We start from the raw sequence: 22436 nt of genomic DNA, 5'->3' as shown, positions 1-22436 counted from the left end.
AAATGTGGTCAAGGCCTGCATGCAACATAGAGCTGGAAGCTCCTCACCTCTGCTCTAGGTGATAGTGGTGATTGGAGCTGATTGGTCAAATCCTCACCACAGTCCAGAAGAGTAGTTACTGTCAGTTACTAGCAACTGCTTCTCTTTGCCATTCACACTTCAGACTGGTGGGGCAAGAGGTGAGCGGCAAAGCCAGAAAGATGCATCATAGCTTGGAGACTCAGTGGTGACCTCTTCCCAGGCTTTGCCAAATGCCTTGAAGATACTGACCTGATGCCAGTGTTGTGTTCTTATGATGATCTAATTCAAAGGAATTTAGCTGAGAATGAGAGCAATAAGGAAAAAGTAGTTCATTTCCATCCCCAAAATGTCCTTACTTGTGGTTTCTGTCAGATGATGCCCAGATCCAGCTGTGTCGAGAGCTGCCACCCAGGACAGAACATGTTCATGCAACAGGGAAAACAGGTGTGTTGCTATGACTGTGTTCAATGTCCTCAGGGGAAGATTTCATCCCACAGGGGTAAGTGAAAGAACTCAGGGTTGTGTGGGGAAAAGGTTTTACATTCCTAATACAGTAGGGCCCCACTCATAAGGCAGGTTACATTGTGAACCCCCACTGTAAAGCAGAACTCATTGAATAGAATGGCGTGCGATGCTCAAAAACCACCATAAAAGCGGAACAAGCGCCGTATGAGTGGGGCTTTAGACGAATTGCATCTAATTGAGACCGCTGTATTAGCGAATCTCTGTAAAGCAAAGCACCGTAAAGCGGGGCCCTTCTGTACATGTATTTTTGCAAACATTTAGGTTCCAGAATTTTCCTGAAAAATTTGCAGAAGTGTGAACTTGAAGGATATCTGCCTTCTCATGTCTGTAATTTTTTTTTTGTAAATGTGAATTGAGTATATTCAAATTAGAATCCAAGGCAAATGGAATGCCTTCCCCATCTTTATGTATTATTTCAACAATGTATTTTGCTTTTCATCAAGGTAATTAATATCTGGGAGCTAAATATGGAAAACATTGGTGTACTTGGGAAATAATGAGCCTTCGCCTCTTGCTTTCAGATGCAGACGAATGTGAGAGGTGCCCAGAAGATCAGTATCCAAACCAGAAGCAGGACCAATGTCTTCCTAAAGAACTAAGCTATCTATCCTATGAAGAACCCTTGGGAGAAGTTTTAGCTTCCTTGTCTCTTTTCCTATCTGTGATCACAATTGTCATGTTAGGGACCTTTAGTCTGCACTGGGACACTCCCATTGTGAAAGCCAATAACTGGAGCATCACATGCACCTTGCTGTTCTCTCTGTTGCTTTGCTTTCTCTGTTCCTTCTTATTCATTGGCCGGCCTGGGACGGTGACCTGTCTCTTCCAGCAAACAGCGTTTGGCATCATCTTCTCCCTTGCAGTTTCTTGTGTGTTGGCTAAAACCATCACTGTGGTGCTGGCCTTCATGGCCACAAAGCCTGGAAACAGGATGAGGAAATGGTTTGGGAAAAGGCTGGCAGTATTAGTCATAATTCTGTGTTCTCTTAATCAGATGGGCATCTGTGTTGTGTGGCTGGCAACCTCTCCCCCTTTCATAGAGTTTGATATGTATTCCCAGACTGGACAGATCATAGTGCAGTGCAACGAGGGCTCAGATAAGATGTTCTACATTGTCTTGGGCTACATGTGGTTTCTGGCCATTATCAGCTTCTTGGTGGCTTTCTTTGCCAGGAAGTTGCCGGATAGTTTCAATGAAGCCAAGCTCATCACTTTTAGCATGTTAGTCTTCTGCAGTGTTTGGGTGTCTTTCGTGCCAACCTATCTGAGCACGAAGGGGAAATACATGGTGGCTGTGGAGATCTTCTCCATCTTGGCCTCTAGTGCCGGCTTACTGGGTTGTATCTTCCTCCCCAAATTCTACATAATTATTCTGAGACCTGAGCTGAACACCAGGGAGCAGTTAGTAAGGAAAAAGAATGGTCACAGTTAAGGTTGGAAGTGATATTATTGACAGGAATAATTAACTCCTGTGATGATTGACACCATCCTGAGATTGAGGGAGGGTGAGAGTTTGGGGATAGAAGGCAATAGCTACTTTAAGGTTTAAACTGTTTAACTTAGATAAGGCAATTATTTTCTGTTGTAAAGCAAGATTCAGCAAGATTTAGATTCATGGAAGAAATGGGCGTATCTCTGTTGGGAAGTAAAAAGACTAATAAAAATGAACATTCTACCAAACATTGATCTGATGATGATCTTCAGGATGTTTTGGAACACTCCCATGGTGAAAGTCAAGAACTAGAGCCTCACATGCACCCAGCTCTACTCCGTGATGCTCTGTTTTCTCCTTGGAATTACCTCCCCTATGAATTAAGGCAGGCACAAACAAAGCTGTCATTTTTATGTCTTCTATAAACTTATTTTCTCAGGTGTTTGCTTCATATCAATGTCAATTAGCTGTAACAACTTAATATGCCTGTTTTTGCCTAACCTTTGCTGCTTTTTATTCTGCAGGCTTCACTGTATTTATATACACCATATTGTGATAGTTTCATGAAATGTCATCTAGAAATAGTTTTAATAAATTAAACTAACAAAACCCCTTTGTACATCTGCTTCTACAGATATGTGCTATATCCCTCACAGAGGTATAGTTTTAGATACTATCTAAGTAGGCAGTGGACATGCACTAAAACCTATGCTTTCTAAAGGTTTCCCTCCAGGTGTTAGAAAGTTAGATTTTTTTTAAAAATGACAGAATACTATTGAGAAAGTGGATTATTGTTAGTCACTTCCCCATCTGTTAATATCTGTGAATTTACAATCTGCTTACACAGTCCACATTGGAGGTCATAGATAGCTACATAGTTCCTCTATGGGAGGGCTGGGCAGAAGGGCTGACAGATGTCTGGTTGATTTTCAATAAACCAGGAAGGGTTTCTGACACCAACATTGTTGAACAACAAAACAAATTCTTCCATCTAAATTATGAAAACTAACTTGGAGCAGAATTTAGTCTGGCAGGGCCATTAGCTCAGCTTCATTCTGGTACAGAATATGTAGTCCTGGGCTCAGAATGTGCTCAAAGGGACCACTTTCTTCAATTTTAACTGTATGTATTTTGCACCTGGGTCTTCTTGGTGGATCCAGGGGTTCAGGTCAGAATGAAATCAGATCTGACAAGCCTGAAATCTGACCACCCCTCTTTATGGGAATTGAATATTGTTGCATTCAGTGCTGACAGATTTGTGCCCAATCTCCCTATTTCATTTCTTCATACCCACATTTCTTCAATGGTTTTGAATCCAGAGGCGCATTCAACTACCTTTGAATATGATGTTCTTATGGGGGCCATAGTCTTTAGATAGCAATGTTTATTACTTCACAATGTGGTAAGCCGACCCTACTGTGTTTTTGGGCCATCCTGACTTAAATCACCCATATTAATAGTGACCAACTGAGAAAAGTGACATTAATGCCCAATTCCCCATACTGGAAGTTCCCAAGGTGAATACTGATCTCCATCCTGGACAGCCCCATGGTTGTAGATGTGGGCTGATCTCACCTTCAACTGACTCAGACCATGATTCATGTTCTTCCAAGTTCTTTTCGTGCAGCATAATCAGAATTTCTGCTATGACCTTGTTCATTTGATAGTAGAGCTGAAACTAGCCTCCAAGGCATCCAACATAGCTTGAATAACAGACTAAGGTTAATTCTGGATGAAAGAAGGTTTATATTTGGCCTACTCCAAAGCCCTAAGCGTGGCCAAAATTGCTGCCATATCTGGCTCATCAGCCTCAGATGAAGATCCTGCAGAAGAGGAATTTTGGAGGTGGAGTGGTATTTCCGTACTCCTCCCTCATATTTATTGGGTGCCATCCCTGTCCTCACAGCCTCAGACAGAACCTCCTATCCCCCCATGTCCTGGGATAAAACCAAAACTGTCTAGGTCCTCAAAACAGGTTTTCCCTCATAAAAATTCCTATCCCAAGAAACCCCTATGCTAGCCACAAAATATCAGAGCTTGGAAAAGTTACTTTTTTGAACTCCCATCAGCCCAATCCAGTGGCCATGCTGGCTGGGGCTGATGAGAGTTGTAGTTCAGAAAAGTAACTTTTCCAAGCTCTGCAAAAAATACCAAACAGGATGAAGAGATCCCATAACAGTTCCCAATGGGCGATCCTGTCATTTTTGTGTGTAAATCTTAGAGGCCAACAGAAACCCAACCAGGCCTTCCCAAAGTGAAAGAACCTCCTAAATACTTGACTGGGCTAGACTCCACTTATTGAAGTGAATGGGCATGAAAATGTCAAATGTGGTTCAACATAAGCAAGTGTGAACTGATGCAGATCAGGACAAAGAAATTTCAGATATACACTAATGAATACTTGGCATTCTATATACAATTCTGGACATATTACTTTAAAAAGGATACTGTAGAGCTGGTAAAGGTGCTTGAAAAGGGGTGTCAAAATGATCAAGGGGCTAGAGGAACTCCTTTATGAAGAAAGGGTACAGGATACAGGTTCCCTGGGGTCATCCAATTAAGCTGAATATTGGAGGATTTAGGGTGGACAGAAGGCGGCACATCTTCACAAAGCATGCAATTATACGGTGGAATTTACCACTTCAAGAAGTGGTGATGGTCACCATGATTTTAAAAGGGGATTAGAAAATTTCATGGCGAGTAAGGCTGTCATTGACTACTTGTCCTGATGCCTATGGACTACCTCCAGTATGCCTCTGAACATCAGTTGCTGAGGAGCATGAGTGAGAAAGAACAACTGCACACACAAGTCCTGCATGAGGACTTCTCAATAGGTATCTGGTTTGCCACTGTGAGGAGAGAATGATGAACAAGATGGGCCACTGGTCTGATTCTGATGGGCTTATGTTCTCCTTGTTCTATTTATTGATGTTGTAAGCAATTCTGGGAGCCAAGTTGGGCTGAAGAGTAAGGCAACAATAGTTTAAACAAACAATATCTATCTGTGTGTCTGTCTATCTGTCTAGTGACCACATGAATATAGAACGGCCATACTCCATTTATTCGGGAATTTAATCAACAGACTTTTTTGACTATTTTTTTCCTGCCTCACTATAGCCTGGCAGTCTCGCTAAGATGTAATTTCTTTGGCTGTGTTGAGATTTGAGGACTTGAGCAAAACAGATGATCTGCCTTGTAATGATCAAAATTACTATGATCCCTGCTGCTGCTTTTGGAAGCCCCGTGGGTAATCAAAAGGCTCCATGTGCAAAATCTGTACCAAAACAGCCCATCCTAAAGCTAATATGCTACTCTGTCTTGAAAGACTCTTGTTGGAAGACATTGTGCCATCCACATCTGGATGTTTAATTTGAGAGAGGCACATCTCTTGTCAGTCCCAAGCTTTGATGCTTGGATCTTGAGACCACAATCCTCAGATTAGAACCTTTGTGTTAGTGATCCTGGTGGGTTACTGCTGGTGGCGATTGCTGTGTGTGTTTGTGTAATCATGATAATGTCTGGTTGGTGTTTGGTCCGAGACTTGTTAAGAATGAATCTGATTTTGATGCTGCTATTACAGCATTATTCCTTTAGCAAAAAATTGAACTCCCTGAAATGTAGTTGGGGGACAGCGTCACAAACCAATTCATATACTGCTGCCAGTGAGATGATTATTAGTGAATTTGTATCTCTTTCAATTGCTAACAAAATTTCACTGGGTTTTGAGGAACATCCACATTTCTACCCAACAAGTGGTTAGTAAGTATTCCACCCTCCCTTTTATTTTAGCTTTGGAATGGGCTCAAGGTTTATTCTCTTGTTTCATGAAATAAATCACTAATTTCAAGCCCCAGGTTGAGGTATCTCTCTTGTGTCTCACTCTTACCAAAGACATGCTGGTGTCTTATTCAAAACATTTTCCTGTCATGCTAGCTGGTATAGACATATAAGGACTAAATCATTATCAGGCTTTGCAATGAAATGGCAGTAGGTCTCCATGTATGAAATGGTTTTGGAAGGTGGCTTGGAAGGAGGCGGTGGGAACTGGTGTCAGAGCAGTTAGGAAGTCATGGGGGTTTGTTCTAGTTTCTGCCCATCTTTCTCCCTTGTATTGAGAGCGTTGTGGGCACTTCAGCATTGCATCTGAACTAATACTCAACCCCAGTAACCAGGAAAGTGCCTCATTTTGGTTCAAAAGAGGGTCTCTAATGCTGCAGTTGCTTCTCTGCTGTGAGAATTGTTGTGTGGTCTCCACATGATCTGATTGTCTTTCTGTCCTCCTTGCAAAGAAGAGATGTACAGTACACTTACAGGTTACAGTTGTGTAAATACTTGATGCCTAACTGTCTTACTGTGGATCAGAACTGGTGTCCCAGTTTCTGGTGGGGTTCATGCCAAAGAAACCATACATTACTCACAATAAGTCCCACTGAATCCCATGGGGATTACTCCCTGATAAGTATGTATATGATTGTAGCCTGAATTGCTTTGTCTTAAACGTGCCACACAGGACTGTTAGCAACCCCGCTGCATTTTCAGACCCATGGTGAAAGATTACTCTCCTCCTCCAGCTTATTCATATCTACATCTTCTTTCCAGAATTTAGAATAAGGTGGAGGAATAGTAAATGGACTAGAACCTAGGAGATCAGGGTTAAAATTGCTGCTGAGCCCATGATGTTCACTGTGTTACCTTGGACCAGTCATTGTCTCTTAACCTACCCAAACTCACAAGGTTGTTTTGAGGATAACATGGGAGAAAGGAGACCCATGAATGCCACCTTGGGCTCCTTGATTGAAAGGTGGAATGGATATAAAAGTAATGCTGATATATAATAATAAAAAGTCTATCTCCAGCCAGCCTGCCCCTGATTTTGAACTGGGACAGGTGTGTGTGGCCAGGTCTGGAACCTCGAAACAAACAAACAAACTAAAATTAAAAGGGGGAAAAAGAATCAAGGACACAACGTGATATTCAGGCCTCCTACAAATATTAGACTTTATATGTAGGTCCTCAGGAAAATTCAGTGTGTGGCTATCTGCTGGGACAGATAGCTTGGGTGGGCAGGCAGGGTGCATTCTCTGCTCCTGTAGCACATATAAGCTCTGCACATTCAGTTCTCATCTGAATCAGCCCCTGCACCATCCTACCTTTTGTAATAGTATTTTAAATTTGCCAAAGTGCTTTATAGCCTTTTGTCCTCACAACAACCTTTTATAATAGGCCACATTATAATTTGAGCAAAACAACAGAAAAGGATAAGGCACAATCTAAATAGTCCTTGTATCATCAGTTTGAGCATATGGTGAGTGGGGGCAACACCTGCAATCAGCCCAAATAATAGAAAGAAGACATGTGCTGTGCTGATCTTGTTTTAGCAGGGAGGAAGCAACATTATTAAGACAGTTGATATAGTTCAGATGGTCACTTTGAATATGTCTGATTTCCTTTGCAATTTTAGTGACGTTTCCTATAGGAAATCATTTTCTTTTGTTTCTATTTCTGTGAATATGTGAAGTTCAGCAACATTTTGCAAAATTTACACTAAAAAAACTCCAAACATAATTGTGGAATAAGGGCACTGACTTCTGCAGAATAGTCTCCAGTGGACCTCAGGAGTGTCTCAATTTGCACAAGATAAAACAGTGGGAGGTGAAATATATTCCAGCAAAATTCTATGTGTGCTCTATGTTTTTAATTGACCGTGTCCACCTTGACTTAAATGAAATGGTTTAAACATAGCAGGCTGAAAACTTGCATCCTCTTTTTTCCAACAGCTAGAGTCATTACTGAAATAGCAACATATTGGAATCAGTCTGATTTTACATCAAACTGCAGTTTCAAATTCCACTGTTAATGCACCCAAAATAGAAATAGGACATAACCTCCAATTTGAAACACAAAAGGCTGCCTTCACCATCATATGACACTGACCAATAAAAAGGCTTTGAAATTAATAAAAATAAATTTGACACACATTTCTGGGATGAACAGTGAGGGAAATAAAATTTTCTAGTTCACATTCTTTGTAGAAACAGTAGTGACATAGCAAAGAAGCAATGTAAGAAGAACACCAACAAACATAGAAAAATATAATTCTCCATCTTTGGAGATGGCAGGTGTTGCCACCACTCACCATATGCTCAGAGGCACATGTTACCAAATTCTTCCAAGCTACGCAGGAAGTGGATTGGACTGTGAAAGACCAACCCAGATGGTGTTTGCATTTTGACCAATTTGTAGGGCAGTCCAATATCTCAGAGAGGAGTTCAGGTCTCCTGCTCCCCTGGTGCATTCACTATAGCTTCTCAATTTCCCTGCTTTTTAAAGTTTGATAGAAATATCTGTTGGCTATAGGTACATTCTTAAACTGCAAGGGTTTTTGCCTAGTAGTGAATAAATTTATAATTCTCATTGCAGCAGCATCACTAAAAACTACCAGCACATCCTTGCCTTTCTTTTTGCCCTTCTTGAGATCAACAAGAATGCTAACTTGTTACCCAACACTACATTGGGATCTGAGTTCCATGATAATTTTTTCAGTCCATTGCAGTCCTGTTGGACCACTGTGAGTCTTCTATTTACAGGACAAGGGAATCCACTCAATTACAACTGTGTTAAGAAAAAGAAAATAATGGCTGTCATTGGAGGGCTCCTTTCCCTCAACTCCATCCAGATGGCTTACATCTTAAATACCTACAAGATACCACAGGTATGTGTTTAGAATGTAGACAGAAGCAACTGCAACAGGAGATATTGACACCTCTGTAAGGAAAAAGATTCTGCCCTTCCCAGTGAGGTCTTTATTAGCTGCATTGCCATTTTGGTATCTATGATGATTCCTAGGAAGAAAACCTTACAACACAAAGAACACAAGTCATGTATTCTGCAGCAGAAGGCTGGTCCCAGGCTGCAGTCTGAAGGCACATGAGGCCAGCTCCCTGCTGAAGCTACACAGGGTCAGGTCTGGTCAGGGTCAGGATGGGAGACTGCCTGGGAACCGTATGTAAGCCCCCTTGGGTTTCAGGAAAAGAAAGGCGGGGTATAAATGTAATAAATAAATAATTAATAATAATAAACACTGAGATTTCTGGTTTCTTCCATGTTCAGTTTACAATCTACTCAGAACTGAAGGACTGACAGCACCTTGCACAAAGTTATGTAGGGCTTTACCTGTAAGTAAACAGATCTTGGTGGTGTTACATGCTTACATCTGAACTCTCTGATGTGTGTATACCCACTAAAGATTCAAATGCCTCTTGAGAGCGCAGCGGAAACTTTTGCTGGAATTAAAACCTGCACGTCACTCTAACATGTCTAAATCCACCCACATAACTACAAGAAGAAACATGCAAAAGGTACAATAGAGGTTGGTTTATTGATAGAAGACACCAGAGTATTTCATTTGCAATTAGAATACAAGCAGCATTTAGGTAACACAACCATTCATTCCTTAGTGCTAAGAAAGCAAGGAGAGACCCTTCACCTTAATCACTTTTAGGACTGCAAATAAGTGGACTCACACCAAAGACTCACATCAATCTCTCTCTCTCTCTTTCCTCCCAAAATATTGCCCCGTGACCAAGCATATCATTCTTACCCTTTCCCTGCCTGGTGTCTCAAACTGCATGTTGAGATGAGCTTAGGGAGTGGCGATATCAGAAGTTCATTGAAGCCAAAGTGTGCTGCTGCTTTTATCCAGGCAAAGTCTCTAATTTAAATATGTTTTTGGGCTCATGCAATTGTATGTAAACTGGAAAGGGGGGAGAGTGCCTATGTGACCAACCAGAGAACAAAGAAGTTCTTTGAAATGTAAAGTTAGGGTGTGGTTTTGCCAGATGAACTTTGCAGATAAGCCTGCTGTCTTATGATCTGGGGAAATCCACTCCTCTGTGAAGTCAGAGGGTGTCCTAAATCCTGCCAAATTGTACCATTGTTTAGATGATTGGATTACTCCTTGGGCAAACCTGCAATTAGCATCTGTCCTTGGTATTTATTAGCATGGAAAAAAATGTCTTCCTGAGATCTGGTCATCCTGAAATTAGGGTCAGTGAAAGCACAGTTTTCCCAGGGATCCTTGCACTTTGGCTCTCATACAGTGATCCATTAATATGAACCATAGAATTAAACCCAGTTTCTCCCTTTACTGTGGCTAGCAGTCAGTCAGTGTGCATTCCTCAGTATGGGTGCAATATGTGTTCAATAAGCAGTACCACTCACTATCTGTATTGCAGCATTCTTAACTGCCAGCAGAATCTGGACCAGCCATAATGGAATCCTCACACAGAGCACATCAGAATAGTATAAAAGGGAAGTTATAAGTGCATGAGAATGTGAAAAATCCACGCTAGCTATAGTATACAACTACTCTTGCAGCTGTATAATAAACTTGAAGTTATAAGTATATGAGTTACAGTGGTCAAGCTATCATTGTCCTGGAAAGGGTGCAACTGACAATCTATAAAATTATCCTAGTGTAGGAAAGAGTGCTCTTGGACATCAAGGCCTTCAGGGTTTCCATAAAAAAAGATGGTTCCAAGAGTACCCGTAAGATACTATTTCTACAGAGGAAGCACAGTGCATTCTAGAAATGGAAAAAATCCCAAATTCTCAGGCCTGAGAACCAATCTGTTTTAGTAACATTCAGCGTCAGCTAATTGGAACTCATCTATCTCAAAACCACATCCAGGCATTGGTTCAACTTCTGCACCATCCCTTCTGACTAATATTTAATGGAATAATAGAGCTAGTAAAAGATTGGTTAAGATTGGATTGTTAGTCAGTGTAAGGTTTATTAGAAGCTTCTAATCAATGAGCTGAAAATGATGACAAGATATGTGGGTGGAGTCATTTTCTCTTCAAGAACTATGAAATGGTTTTCTTGGATCTGAAAAATGCCATATTTTCCCCTTTAGCTCAGCTATGGCTCCTTTGATCCAGTGCTGAGTGACAAAACCCACTTCCCTTCTTTCTATCGGATGATCCCAAATGAAGAACCTCAGTATGTTGGCATCGTTGGGTTACTCAAGCATTTTGGATGGAACTGGATTGGCCTCATTGTTTCAGATGATGCCAGTGGTGCAGCTTTCCTTCAAAACCTAGGACCAAGGCTGTTGCAGAGCAGTCTTTGCATCGCATGGACACTGGTAATCCCACTAATGACAACATTTTTACAAAAGCAAATAGGGCCACAAAAAATGGGTCCCATTCAATCTTTTCTCTCATTGAGTGAAATCAATGTGATTTTGGTTTATGGAGACAGTCGGTCACTGGAGGGTTTACGAATAGTTTTATATTCCGAAGAATTGACTTATATGCAGCCTCTAGAAAGGGTGTGGATTACAACTGCTGAATGGGATTTCACTGGAGCAGTGGGTAGACTCAAAACCACCACAAAATCCTTCAATGGCACCTTGTCATTCACCCTCCATTCACAAGTAGTGCCAGGCTTTCAAGATTTTGTTGAGATGATAAATCCTTTCCAGTCTACATTTTACTTCATCCATGAGTTCTGGTGCACTGCATTCCTCTGTTCGCTACCAAAATATAACATCGATGTGCCAAACAAGAGAAACTGCACTGGGCAGGAGAATCTGGGAAGCCTTCCTGGGTCCATGTTTGAAATGGAAATGTCTGGTCAGAGCTATAGTATCTATAATGCTGTGTATTCTGTAGCACATGCTCTCCATGCAATATATTCCCTGAGAGCAAAAGAGAGAGTAATGGGGGTTGGAGACAGGTGGAAGCATCAGGAACTTCAACCATGGCAGGTAAGGTTGAACTCATAAGATATAGACCAGCCTCTCCCAACCAGTATGCCTCCAGATGTTGTTGGACCACAATTGCCATCTTTCCTGACCATTGGCAATGCTGGCTGAGGCTGATGGGAGTTGTGGTCCAACAACATCTGGAGGCACACTCGTTGGGAAAGGCTGATATAGACAGTTAAATAAGAAGTATGAAGTTAAATAAGTTAAATAAGAAGTATAAATGTGAAGTATGATGGACACCAGCTGGCCTGAGATTTTACTGACATGAAATACTGTAACCTTAATGAAGCCATAATGAAGTTTTTCAGGGATCTGGATATGATGGCCTTCACTTCTTGGCAGCTGACATACAGGCCTTAATTTCAAAGAAAATAGATGCTGGGGCTCACACTGGCCTCCTTGACAATGAGCCCCCCTTCCATGACAGCTGATGAAAGCTAGACAGCTAGAATCAATATTTGGTGAAGGGTAAATTTTCTGCAAGCGTTGGGAAGCACTAAGGCTTTTACTTTATTGATTCATTTGTGTCATAGCTAACCTGCGGCATAGAAAACAGGTGCAGGTGCTTAACTATGGGCTGGAGAACAGGTACCAGTGCTTAACCCTCATGAGCAATGTCACTGGTTGTGGCTATAGCTCCATTACAAAACATGTTTTTCATGAGGAAGGTGCCAAGCTCAATTGCAGAATGAGAGTCAGAACCTTTGCCTGAGACCCAGAAGAGATGCTGAGAGTCAGAATAAGATGTCTGTGGTTAGATAGACCAATAAGACAGCTTCAAGTGTTTATGGGGTTGAAATGGAAAGTCATTCTTTGGGATATTAATGCTAATAGTCAGCTTCCCTCTGAACTTGTATTAAAGTGTTTTACATCTTTAAATTTTCACTTTTAAACTTTTATTTAATATTACAAGACTAAAATTTATAGCTCCCATCAATTATATGATTCTATATCAAAGAAAAATACAGAAATATAATCATTTAATCTCTGAGCAGAAATGATAACAGGCTCTATTTGATCATTCCTACCTATTTTAATCCAAAACTATGAAGACATCAAGAGCATCATTTCACGAATTTCAGTAATATTTCTCAAGATAAAAGAAGCATATCTATGTCTATTTATTGTAACATTTCTTCATAAGTAGCAGTATATTATAAACATTTAACTCTTATTTGGTACTAAACCCTATTTTTTACGATAATCAACAATTTGTTTCCACTTTACCAAAAGTTGTCTTGTTGCTGTCTTCCTTCTTGATATCTTAGAAAAATTGTTCCAAATGTTATCAATCCATTATTTGATTTTAGGTATTGTTTTAAATCTCCAATATTTTGCATAAAGAATTCTGGCCACAGCAACCATATAAGAAACCACTTGTTTATCTTCTGGCCCAACAAATTATTTCATGTAGTAAAGTAGAAAGAATGGGACCTCAAATCCTAAAATGTTTGTGACTTTATTTTTTTATTATCTTCCAGTCTTCATCTGACAGCTTAAATTTCCACCTTGTGTGGAAAAAATCACCTTGACATTTCCAACCCCCAAATAGATAATTTTTATTAATTTTTTTATCTTTGTTGGTGTAATGTACCATCTGCTCATAACTTTGAATCAATTTTCTGTTATACCTATAGTTAAGGAGAACTGGTGTCCTTATTTCTACAGATTTTCCCAGATGTCCAAAGGAACATTTCCCCCACTAGTTTGCGCCCATTTCACCATAGATTCTTTGATTTGTTCTGATTCTGCATGATATTTTAGAAGAAACTGATAAAAGGTTTGCTAGAGACAATGGGAGGCAGAACCAAGCTGTGAAGGCATAAAACCCAGGCAGATCTGTTTATTCCTCAGCTCAGCTTATATTGGGCAGGTGATTTGCTGTCCTCTTTTCCATCCATGATAACTCTGCACCATTTCCTCTTGGATTTTAGATTAAATGTGATTTGCTTAATGCTTATTTTCTTCAGCATTTATTATCTCCTCCCTTTGTTCAATCCTTTGAATCATCCCAATGGGAAGCAATATTAAGTGGGTCTTATTGAATGTTAATGGATTTAGGAGCTCAGTGAAATGTGTGCACGCGCAAACAAAGATTTCAAGTTCTTTGGAAAGCATGGATGCAGCTGTGACCTACATATGCTAAAACAGCCCAGCTTATTAACATTAAATATTGAGGAGCAGATTTTCATTCCAGGAAACTGGGTTTACTAAGGAAGATATTCAAGAGGAAAATATTGGTGTATTGTTCCCAGCCAGCAGGACCTTCTGGTTACCCTGGAGAAGAAAATGCTTCAGCGACTGTTGAAAGTGCACCTGTTTGGAGTATTTATACTTTGTTGTGTACACTTTTATTATGTATGTGTGCGATTTTATTGTAAGCCTTCCTGAGTGCCCTATTATAGGGTAGAAGGGTGGGATAGAAAGATTATAAATAAATAAATAAATAATCTGTGCTTATTTGAAAATTGGATGTGAAAAAGAATAAAAGAGTTTTCAATATTTGGCATGTTTGGGAAGTACAAAATAATGTTGATCCATTTTTATGTGTGTGGTAATGATACAGTGGCAAATAGGTGCTGTTGCTTTCTCAGAGGAATATAAATTTAGTTGCTTTCTCAGCGTTTGAGTTCATAAAATCTTTCTCCTTCATTGTAGCTTCACTTGTTTCTGAGAAACATCTATTTTAACAATAGTGCTGGTGAAGAAATATTTTTTGATGATAATGGGGACCTAGCAGGTGGATACGATCTCATCAACTTGGTCATGTTCCCGAATGAATCATTCCAGAGAAGACATGTTGGAAGGCTGGATCCCCAGGCTCCTCCAGGGAAAAGGTTCATTGTTAACGGTGATGCCATTGTGTGGAATCCCAAGTTTAATCAAGTAGGAAGGATGTTGATGATAACTATGAGTGTGTCCTTTTATCAGTATGATGTGGATATTGGTATTAGGACTTGTTTTTTTGGCAAATTTGCTCTGTGTCTAGTGCAACTCTCAGTGTGATTTTTATTTAGCAGACACTGGGTCTGGCAGCTAAGCTACACTCTAGCTCCCTCTACAACAGATACCACATTAGGGAGTTAGCACCCCTCCATATTAGCACACAGAGAATTTAAGGTTCAGGGATGAGTCTTAGGCATATCAAGTTTGGTAAATACATTTTCTTTACTTAACATAACAATAAAAAAAGACAGAAAAATAAAGAAATGAAATTAGACAGTAACACAGGAGCATTATAAAATACAATTGCTATTATCACATCGTGAAACTATTGATGCAGTTGAGAAACTGTATTAAACCATAATCACCTGAATCAACAAGTCTGTCCAGGATGCAAGCAAGGTGATTGGTGCCTCTCAAAAAGAAGTGAGTCAGACTCTCAAAGGAGTATATCTATACTAAATCTTTTTTCTATTTAGTATATCTATACTAAATCTTTCCTTTGAAGAAGATGAATTCACGAGGCATTCCTAAATTTAATTGTTAATTTTCTCAATTATCAAAGAAATACACTGCTAGATTCTCCAAAATACTGAACTGCATGAAAGGCTCTGATAAATCATATGCCCAGGTAATATACATTGCAAGTTCTGCAACAGTTGTGATTAAACACAGTTTGCTATCATCAGAGTGAAGTATTTTTTGCTGCATCCAATAGACCTACATCAAATACAAATAACTGCTTTTTTTTTTAATAAAAACCTAGAATATTTTAATATGATAATGTGCCTGCCTGGTATGCATCTGTGCGTAGTAAATGTATCACTGTGAATGCAACATGTTTAGCTAATCTATAAATGTGGGTTGACTGAGTCTAGCCAACCCAAGGTTTTCTTTGTGTGACAGGAGCCGCAGGTGTATGGTTGAAGATAGGGAAATGGGAAGTAGTGATGTCCCAGTCTGATTCGCAAGTCCGATCTATCTCTCAAGGGCATCACAAAAATAGAAAGATACTTTGTATTCCTAGTAAAGACAATCATTAATAAAAGGATGAGCTATGGCGCATGGTCTAATGTCTCTGGAACCAGTCAAAATTGGTGCAAAAATGGGAATATTTGTTATAGTTCATATTAGTTTTAGCAGCACATCCTGGGCATTTGAAGTATTTGAAGCATGTGTGATAACTTTTTCTGCATCTTGTGGGTTTTTTTTGTATGTATCTACCTATCTACAGCGCAACCCAACTTATGGGTAGCCGGCAGCAGGGGGGGGCAGTCAAGGAGGAGCCAGTGGGAAGCTCCGCGGCATCCACTTGCTGCTTGGGAGCCGCCACCCTGGCCGAACACAGGCTCTGTCAGGAGCCATGTGTGAGAGTCAGACAGGAAGAGCTGGCTCGCATGAATAAGTAAGTGCTCCCCGTAGACCACCATTGTCATTATTTTACTCCACCAGCCTTTATGCTGGTGAAATTCTGATGTGGAGCGGGACCTGGGGACAGGGCCGGATTAAGCTGAGGAGAGCCCCTAGTCAGATTGGTGTTTGGGCCCCCCCATCCTCACGCTTCACCTACCTTTCCGTTGTTTTTTGTGGCGCGTGCAGGTTTGCCATCAATCAAGATGGTGGCCGAGGTTTCCCTAAGGAGCTGAAGATTTTGCCACCATCTTTGTTGTTGGCAGCAAAGCGCGCATGTGTGCCATCAGCCAAGATGGTGGCAGAGGCTTCACCCCTTAAGGAAACCTCGGCCGCCATCTTTATTGATGGCAAATCTGCGCGCCACAAATAACAACGGAAAGGTAGGTAAAGCGGGGGGATGGCGGTCCACTGATGCTTCCGCAGATCGCGGAAGGAGAGCGGAGGGCCCCATGTAGCTCCAGGGGCCGTCAGGCTAGTGCCCCATGGGCCCCCAAGAGCTCCGGGCCCCTAGGCTTCAGCCTACTAAGCCTGATGGATAATCCGGCCCTGCCTGGGGGAGCACTCTGAGGGTGACTTGGATCTTGTGTATGTCCCCCCCACGTCTCCTCCCTGTTATATCCCCGAAATGCCCCATTTTCAGGACTACTGCTGGCTTCCACCAGCGCTCTGTCTGCTGGGCTGGCCATGCCTGGCAGATGCCCAGGGGTGCTGGCAGGGTCCTAGCAGCGCCACAGCTCAGCTGGGACATGGGGCTTCTCCTGGTGGAGCTTGGCTCCTGGAGCCTGCCAGCTCAGCTAGGGATCTGCCTCATTCAACTCCCCCTAGCCTGGCACAAATCAAGTTGAATTGCACCTGTAGTCTATCATAGCTTATGCCATGCAAGTATTTTCCCCCCTGCAACAGACTACCATGGCTATCTTATTTTAAAATTGATGCTTCTTTTACTGTTACTTTTTTTTAAGGGCAGGGGTGTGTCACAGTCATTTGGGATGAATGTGGCAAAGGTTGCCTCCTGAATGTGGGTGGGGCCGAAGCCAGTGGTGGAAAGAGAAGAACAAAGAAGAGGGTGGGAACATTCCCATTTCTCTCTTTCTGGTGTGGGAGGGGCAGATTGCTCTTGCCAAACATCTGAACTGATTTTGCGTAGAATCACAAAAGAGCTGAACAACTTGGGTTTAGGATACCTTAAGGACCACCTCAGTTCATATATCCCAGTTTGATCCTTGAGATCGTCCAGAGGAGTGCTGTTGTTTGCTCCCCATGTTACAGAGGCCCGAGTGACCACAACAAGAACTCAGGCATTGGATGTTGCTGGTCCTATGCTCTGGAGAAGACATTTGACAGACATTCTTGCTTTTGACTTTCAGATGTCTCCTGAAGACCTTTTTATGATGACTAGCCTAAACAGCTGTTTAAAACATTTGATTATACTGGTCATTTTAATTATTATTTGTTCCAGTTTATGTTTCATTGTTTACATATACAGCTGTACATCACCTTGATATTTTATGAGATGGTGGTATATAGAAATGCTTTTATAAACAAATTAAAAAATAATTTGTCTGGGGATTGTATATAATTAGGAGGCACATATGTCCTACACCGCTAGTCTAGGGGACAGTTGTGAGTAAACTGGGTTGGTCCAAACCTCACCACCACCCAGAAGGAGAGGGTGGGCAAGTGGCCAGAAAGTGCTTCTCTTTGCCATTCACCCATTAGAGCAGTGGGAAAGAGGCGAATGGCAATGTCCTCAAGAAGCATCACTAGTTGAGAGGTCAGGAAGTATTAGGCCCTTCCCAGGTGGCAAATGCCCTGAAGATGCTGACCTCATGTCAGTATTGTGGTATTATGATGATCTGACGCAAAAGGTTGCAACTGAGAATTAGAGGAATGCAGAACAACTAGCTGATTTCCATCCTAAATGCCCTTCATTGTGTTATTCATCAGATGCTGCCCAGCTCTACTTGTGTCAAGAGTTGCCACCCAGGACAGAGCATGTTCATCCAACAGGGAAGGCAAATGTGTTGCTACGACTGTGTTCAGTGCCCTCAAGGGAGGATTTCATCCCACATGAGTAAGAAAAGGAACCAGATCTCCTTTGAGGGGAAAAGTTTTAAATTCAGGTCTACTGAATTCCAAGTATTTTTTTTCTACAGATGAAAATATGCATGCACTTGCTAACACATAGTAGGTGCTGACATAGCAACCATTGCTGACTGAAAAAAGAATATATATTGTATAATTAGAGATGGACAAATGTGTTGATTTCAGCTGTTCATTTTTCCAGTCTTAAGTTCACTTCTTCATATGTTTGCATCAGCCCTCAGAAAAATCTATCTGCATTTCAGTGTGTCTCTCTCCTAATTTATAAATTTCTGTAAGCAACTTTACCCAATGTAATGTAATTTTGTCTGTTTTTTCATTAATATATGCATTTTATGCACACTTTCTCCTATGTATATTTGTAAACATTTTAGATCAATAAAGGCGCTGAAAAATAAAAGTGTGAATTTTGAAGTATAGCTGACTTTATGCTTGCATATTGTTTCAGCAAGTGTGAATTAGGTATATTGGCAACAACACACAAACCAAACTGATTTTGTCCCTATGTATAATTGTAATTGAGAGCCAGTGTGGTGTAGTGGCTAAGGTGTTGGACTACGACCTGGGAGACCAGGGTTTGAATCTCCACACAGCCATGAAGCTCACTGGGCGACCTTGGTCCAGTCACTGCCTCACAGCCTCAGAGGGAGGCAATGGTAAACCCCCTCTGAATACCCCTTACCATGAGAACCCTATTCATAGGGTCACTATAAGTCGGGATCGACTTGAAGGCAGTCCATGTCCATTTTCATAATTGTAATTGCATATTTTGGTTTCACCAAGAGAATTAATAATATGGATAAATAGGAGAGCATTGGAGCATTCAGGAAATACTGAGAATTTGTTTCTTATTTCAGATACAGAGCAATGTGAGAAGTGCCCTGAAGATCAGTATCCGAACAAGAACCAGGACCAGTGTATTCCCAAAGAAATGAGCTACCTATCCTATGAGGAGCCCTTGGGAGCAGTTCTGGCTTCCTTGGCTCTTTTCCTTTCTGTGACCACAGCGGTCGTAATGGGGACATTCACTCTGCACTGGGACACCCCCATTGTCAAAGCTAACAACTGGAGCATCACATGCATCTTGCTGTCCTCTTTACTACTTTGTTTTCTGTGCTCCTTTTTATTCATTGGCTGCCCTATGAAGGTGACCTGTCTTTTGAGGCAAACCATCTTTGGCATCATCTTCTCCATTGCTGTTGCTTGTGTGTTAGCAAAAACCATCACCGTGGTACTGGCCTTCATGGCCACAAAATCTGGAAACAGGATGAGCAAATGGGTTGGGAATATCAGTCATCATTCTCTGTACTTTTACTCAAATAGGCATCTGTGTTGTATGGCTGGCAACTTGTCCCCCTTTCCTAGATTTTGACATGCACTCCCAAATTGGGTGGATCATAGTTCAATGTAATGAAGGCTCAGACACCATGTTCTACATTATCTTGGGCTACATGGGTTTTTTGTCCACCATCAGCTTCACCATGGCTTTCTTTGCCAGAAAATTGCCTCATTCTTTTAATGAAGCCAAACTGATCACTTTTAGCATGTTGGTCTTCTGCAGTGTTTGGGTGTCCTTTGTCCCAACTTACCTGAGCACCAAAGGGAAATACATGGTGGCTGTGGAGATCTTCTCCATCTTGGCCTCTAGTGCTGGCTTACTGGGTTGTATCTTCCTCCCCAAATTCTACCTTATTGTGTTCAGGTCTGAGCTGAACACCAGGGAGCAGTTAGTAAGGAAAAATAATGGTCACAGTTGAGAGAGGAATTGATAATCAGAAATACCACTGAGGGAGAGAAAGAGAGAGAAGGAGAAGGGCGTTTACATTTTAAACTATTCAACTTATATAAGCACGTTCACTTTTAAAATTGTTCTTTTCAATTCATTCTTGAATGCACATCATACCTAGGGCAGATCCACACCATTCATTTAAAGCACATTCAACACCTATTTGAAGCACATGAATCCCACCACAGAATCATGGGAACTGCAGTTTGTTAAGAGTGGTGAGAACTATAACTGTGAGGGGGAAATGACACTTCCCATAATTCTTTAGAGGAAGTCGTGCGGTTTAAATGCGAGTTGGATGGGCTTTAAACGAATTGTGTGAATCCACTTAATAAATTTTGCCTGCATGTAAATTAGAAGTATAGTTTCCAAATCGCTTGAAATATTAGTTCCCCTCTATTCAGCACTGGTTAGGCCTCATCTTGAGTTCTGCATCCAGTTCTGGTCTCTGCACTTCAAGAAGGATGCAGACAAACTGGAACAGGTTCAGAGGAGGGCAATAAGGATGATCAGGAGACTGGAAACAAAGCCCTATGAGGAGAGACTGAAAGAACTGGGCATGTTTACCCTGGAGAAGAGAAGATTGAGGGGAGATATGATAGCACAAGTACTTGAAAGGTTGCCACACAGACGAGGGCCGGGATCTCTTCTCGATTGTCCCAGAGTGCAGGACACGGAATAATGGGCTCAAGTTGCAAGAAGCCAGATTTCGACTGGACATCAGGAAAAACTTCCTAACTGTTAGAGCCATACGACAATGGAACCAATTACTAGAGAGGTAGTGGGCTCTCCAACACTGGAGGCATTCAAGAGGCAGTTGGACATCCATCTGTCGGGAATGCTTTGATTTGGATTCCTGCATTGAGCAGGGGGTTGGACTTGATGGCCTTATAGGCCCCTTCCAACTCTACTATTTTATGATTCTATGAAAATATTTATATAAGCATGACTATCAACTATGTTTATTATTTATACAACCTGTAAAGATATTTATAGTGCAATCCTATGTTTGTTTACTCAGAAGCAAGTCCCAATGTATTCAATGGGGCTTACTCAACCAGGGAAAACTGTACCCTGAAGTGATAAGGAACTTGTTCTTTTAGCAAGTCTTTTAAGCTGAGACCTTATCCCAGTCTGTGTTGGAATTGATTTTTAATATGTTTTTAAACCTTTTCTTTTAAAAAAAATGTTTTAAAGCTTTTAAAAATGTTTTTAAAGATGTTTTGTTTTAATATATTTTAAGGTCTGTTTTTATGATTTTTAAAGTGTTTTTAGTGCTTTTCTTTGCCGCCCTAGGCTCCTACTGGATGGAAGGGCGGGATATAAATCAAATAATAAATACATAAAAATAAATAGATAAACTTCATTCACTCAACACAAAATTTGGAATCATGCCACGTTAAGCTGTTTTCCAACTGTCAATACTTTTTATGGTTATTGGTTTTAAAGTGATTTATTTCTTATTGTGAGCTGCCTTGATTTCCATTCACCAACCCTACACACACATATATATGCAGGTGTAAAAATACACCCCATATAATAGTTTATTGTCAAACCAGTTGGTCATTGAGGAACATTTAAAAAAAAAATCAGTATTAGTTTCCTACATAATAAAAACTGTGATAAACCCTGCCTAATTTCTTTAAAAATAGGGTTGGAGGGGGAGAGAAAGATTTACAACACAAACACAAGTCTGCGCTATGTTTACTCAAAAGTCCCATTAATTTACAGCACAATCCTAACCATGTCTACTCAAATGTAAGTCCTAATGGAGTTCAATGGGGTTTACTCCAGGTACATGGGATTAGAATTGCTTTACTCCCAGAAAAGCAGATATTGGATTAAATACTTTCATATTTCATAGCCCAGGGTCTGACTCTTGGACAGAAGAGAAAACAAAATGTTAAGCCATATTACCAGAGCTTGGAAAAGTTACTTTTTTGAACTACAACTCCCATCAGCCCCAGCCAGCATGGCCACTGGATTGAGCTGGTGGGAGTTGTAGTTCAAAAAAGTAACTTTCCCAAGCTCTGCATATTACTTACGCAAACTGCAAAATTCTTAAAGCCACCATTTTCTGATGCTGAAATTAGGCCTAGGCATGTCTGGATCAACAAGTCACAACCCTGGCTTCATTGGCTACAATCCTGAAAGGGTGGGGTTACAGCCAGAACTTTGAAAAGTTACTTTTTTAAACTACAACTCCCATCAGCCCCAGCCAGCATGGCCACTGGATTGGGCTGATGGGAGTTGTAGCTAGAGCAAGGAATTGTGCTAGAGTTCTGTAAAAAACATTTTGGTGTATATCTCGGGAACCAGACCACCTAGAAGCTGAGAGTCTGGATATTAAGGGGTGCTAGCCGGAGAGCCAGAGGGGCCCTGTGATGTTCCTGTATTAATGTATATATGGTAAGTGCTGTTTGTATAGGAGATACATGGTAAG

The 22436-nt window shown here is 41.0% G+C and overlaps 2 pseudogenes; both read left to right on the top strand.

Annotated features, from left to right (window-relative positions):
• The first annotated feature begins 441 nt into the window (after nucleotides 1-441).
• On the top strand, nucleotides 442-17871 carry LOC133367487 (vomeronasal type-2 receptor 26-like; annotated as a pseudogene).
• Nucleotides 17872-18099: 228 nt separating this feature from the next.
• LOC133367486 (vomeronasal type-2 receptor 26-like) lies at nucleotides 18100-19964 on the top strand (annotated as a pseudogene).
• Nucleotides 19965-22436: the final 2472 nt, after the last annotated feature.

Source organism: Rhineura floridana, chromosome 11 (genome assembly GCF_030035675.1).
Source record: "Rhineura floridana isolate rRhiFlo1 chromosome 11, rRhiFlo1.hap2, whole genome shotgun sequence".
In the NCBI taxonomy this organism is placed as follows: Eukaryota; Metazoa; Chordata; class Lepidosauria; order Squamata; family Rhineuridae; genus Rhineura; species Rhineura floridana.
This window is presented reverse-complemented; position numbering and strand designations above follow the sequence as displayed.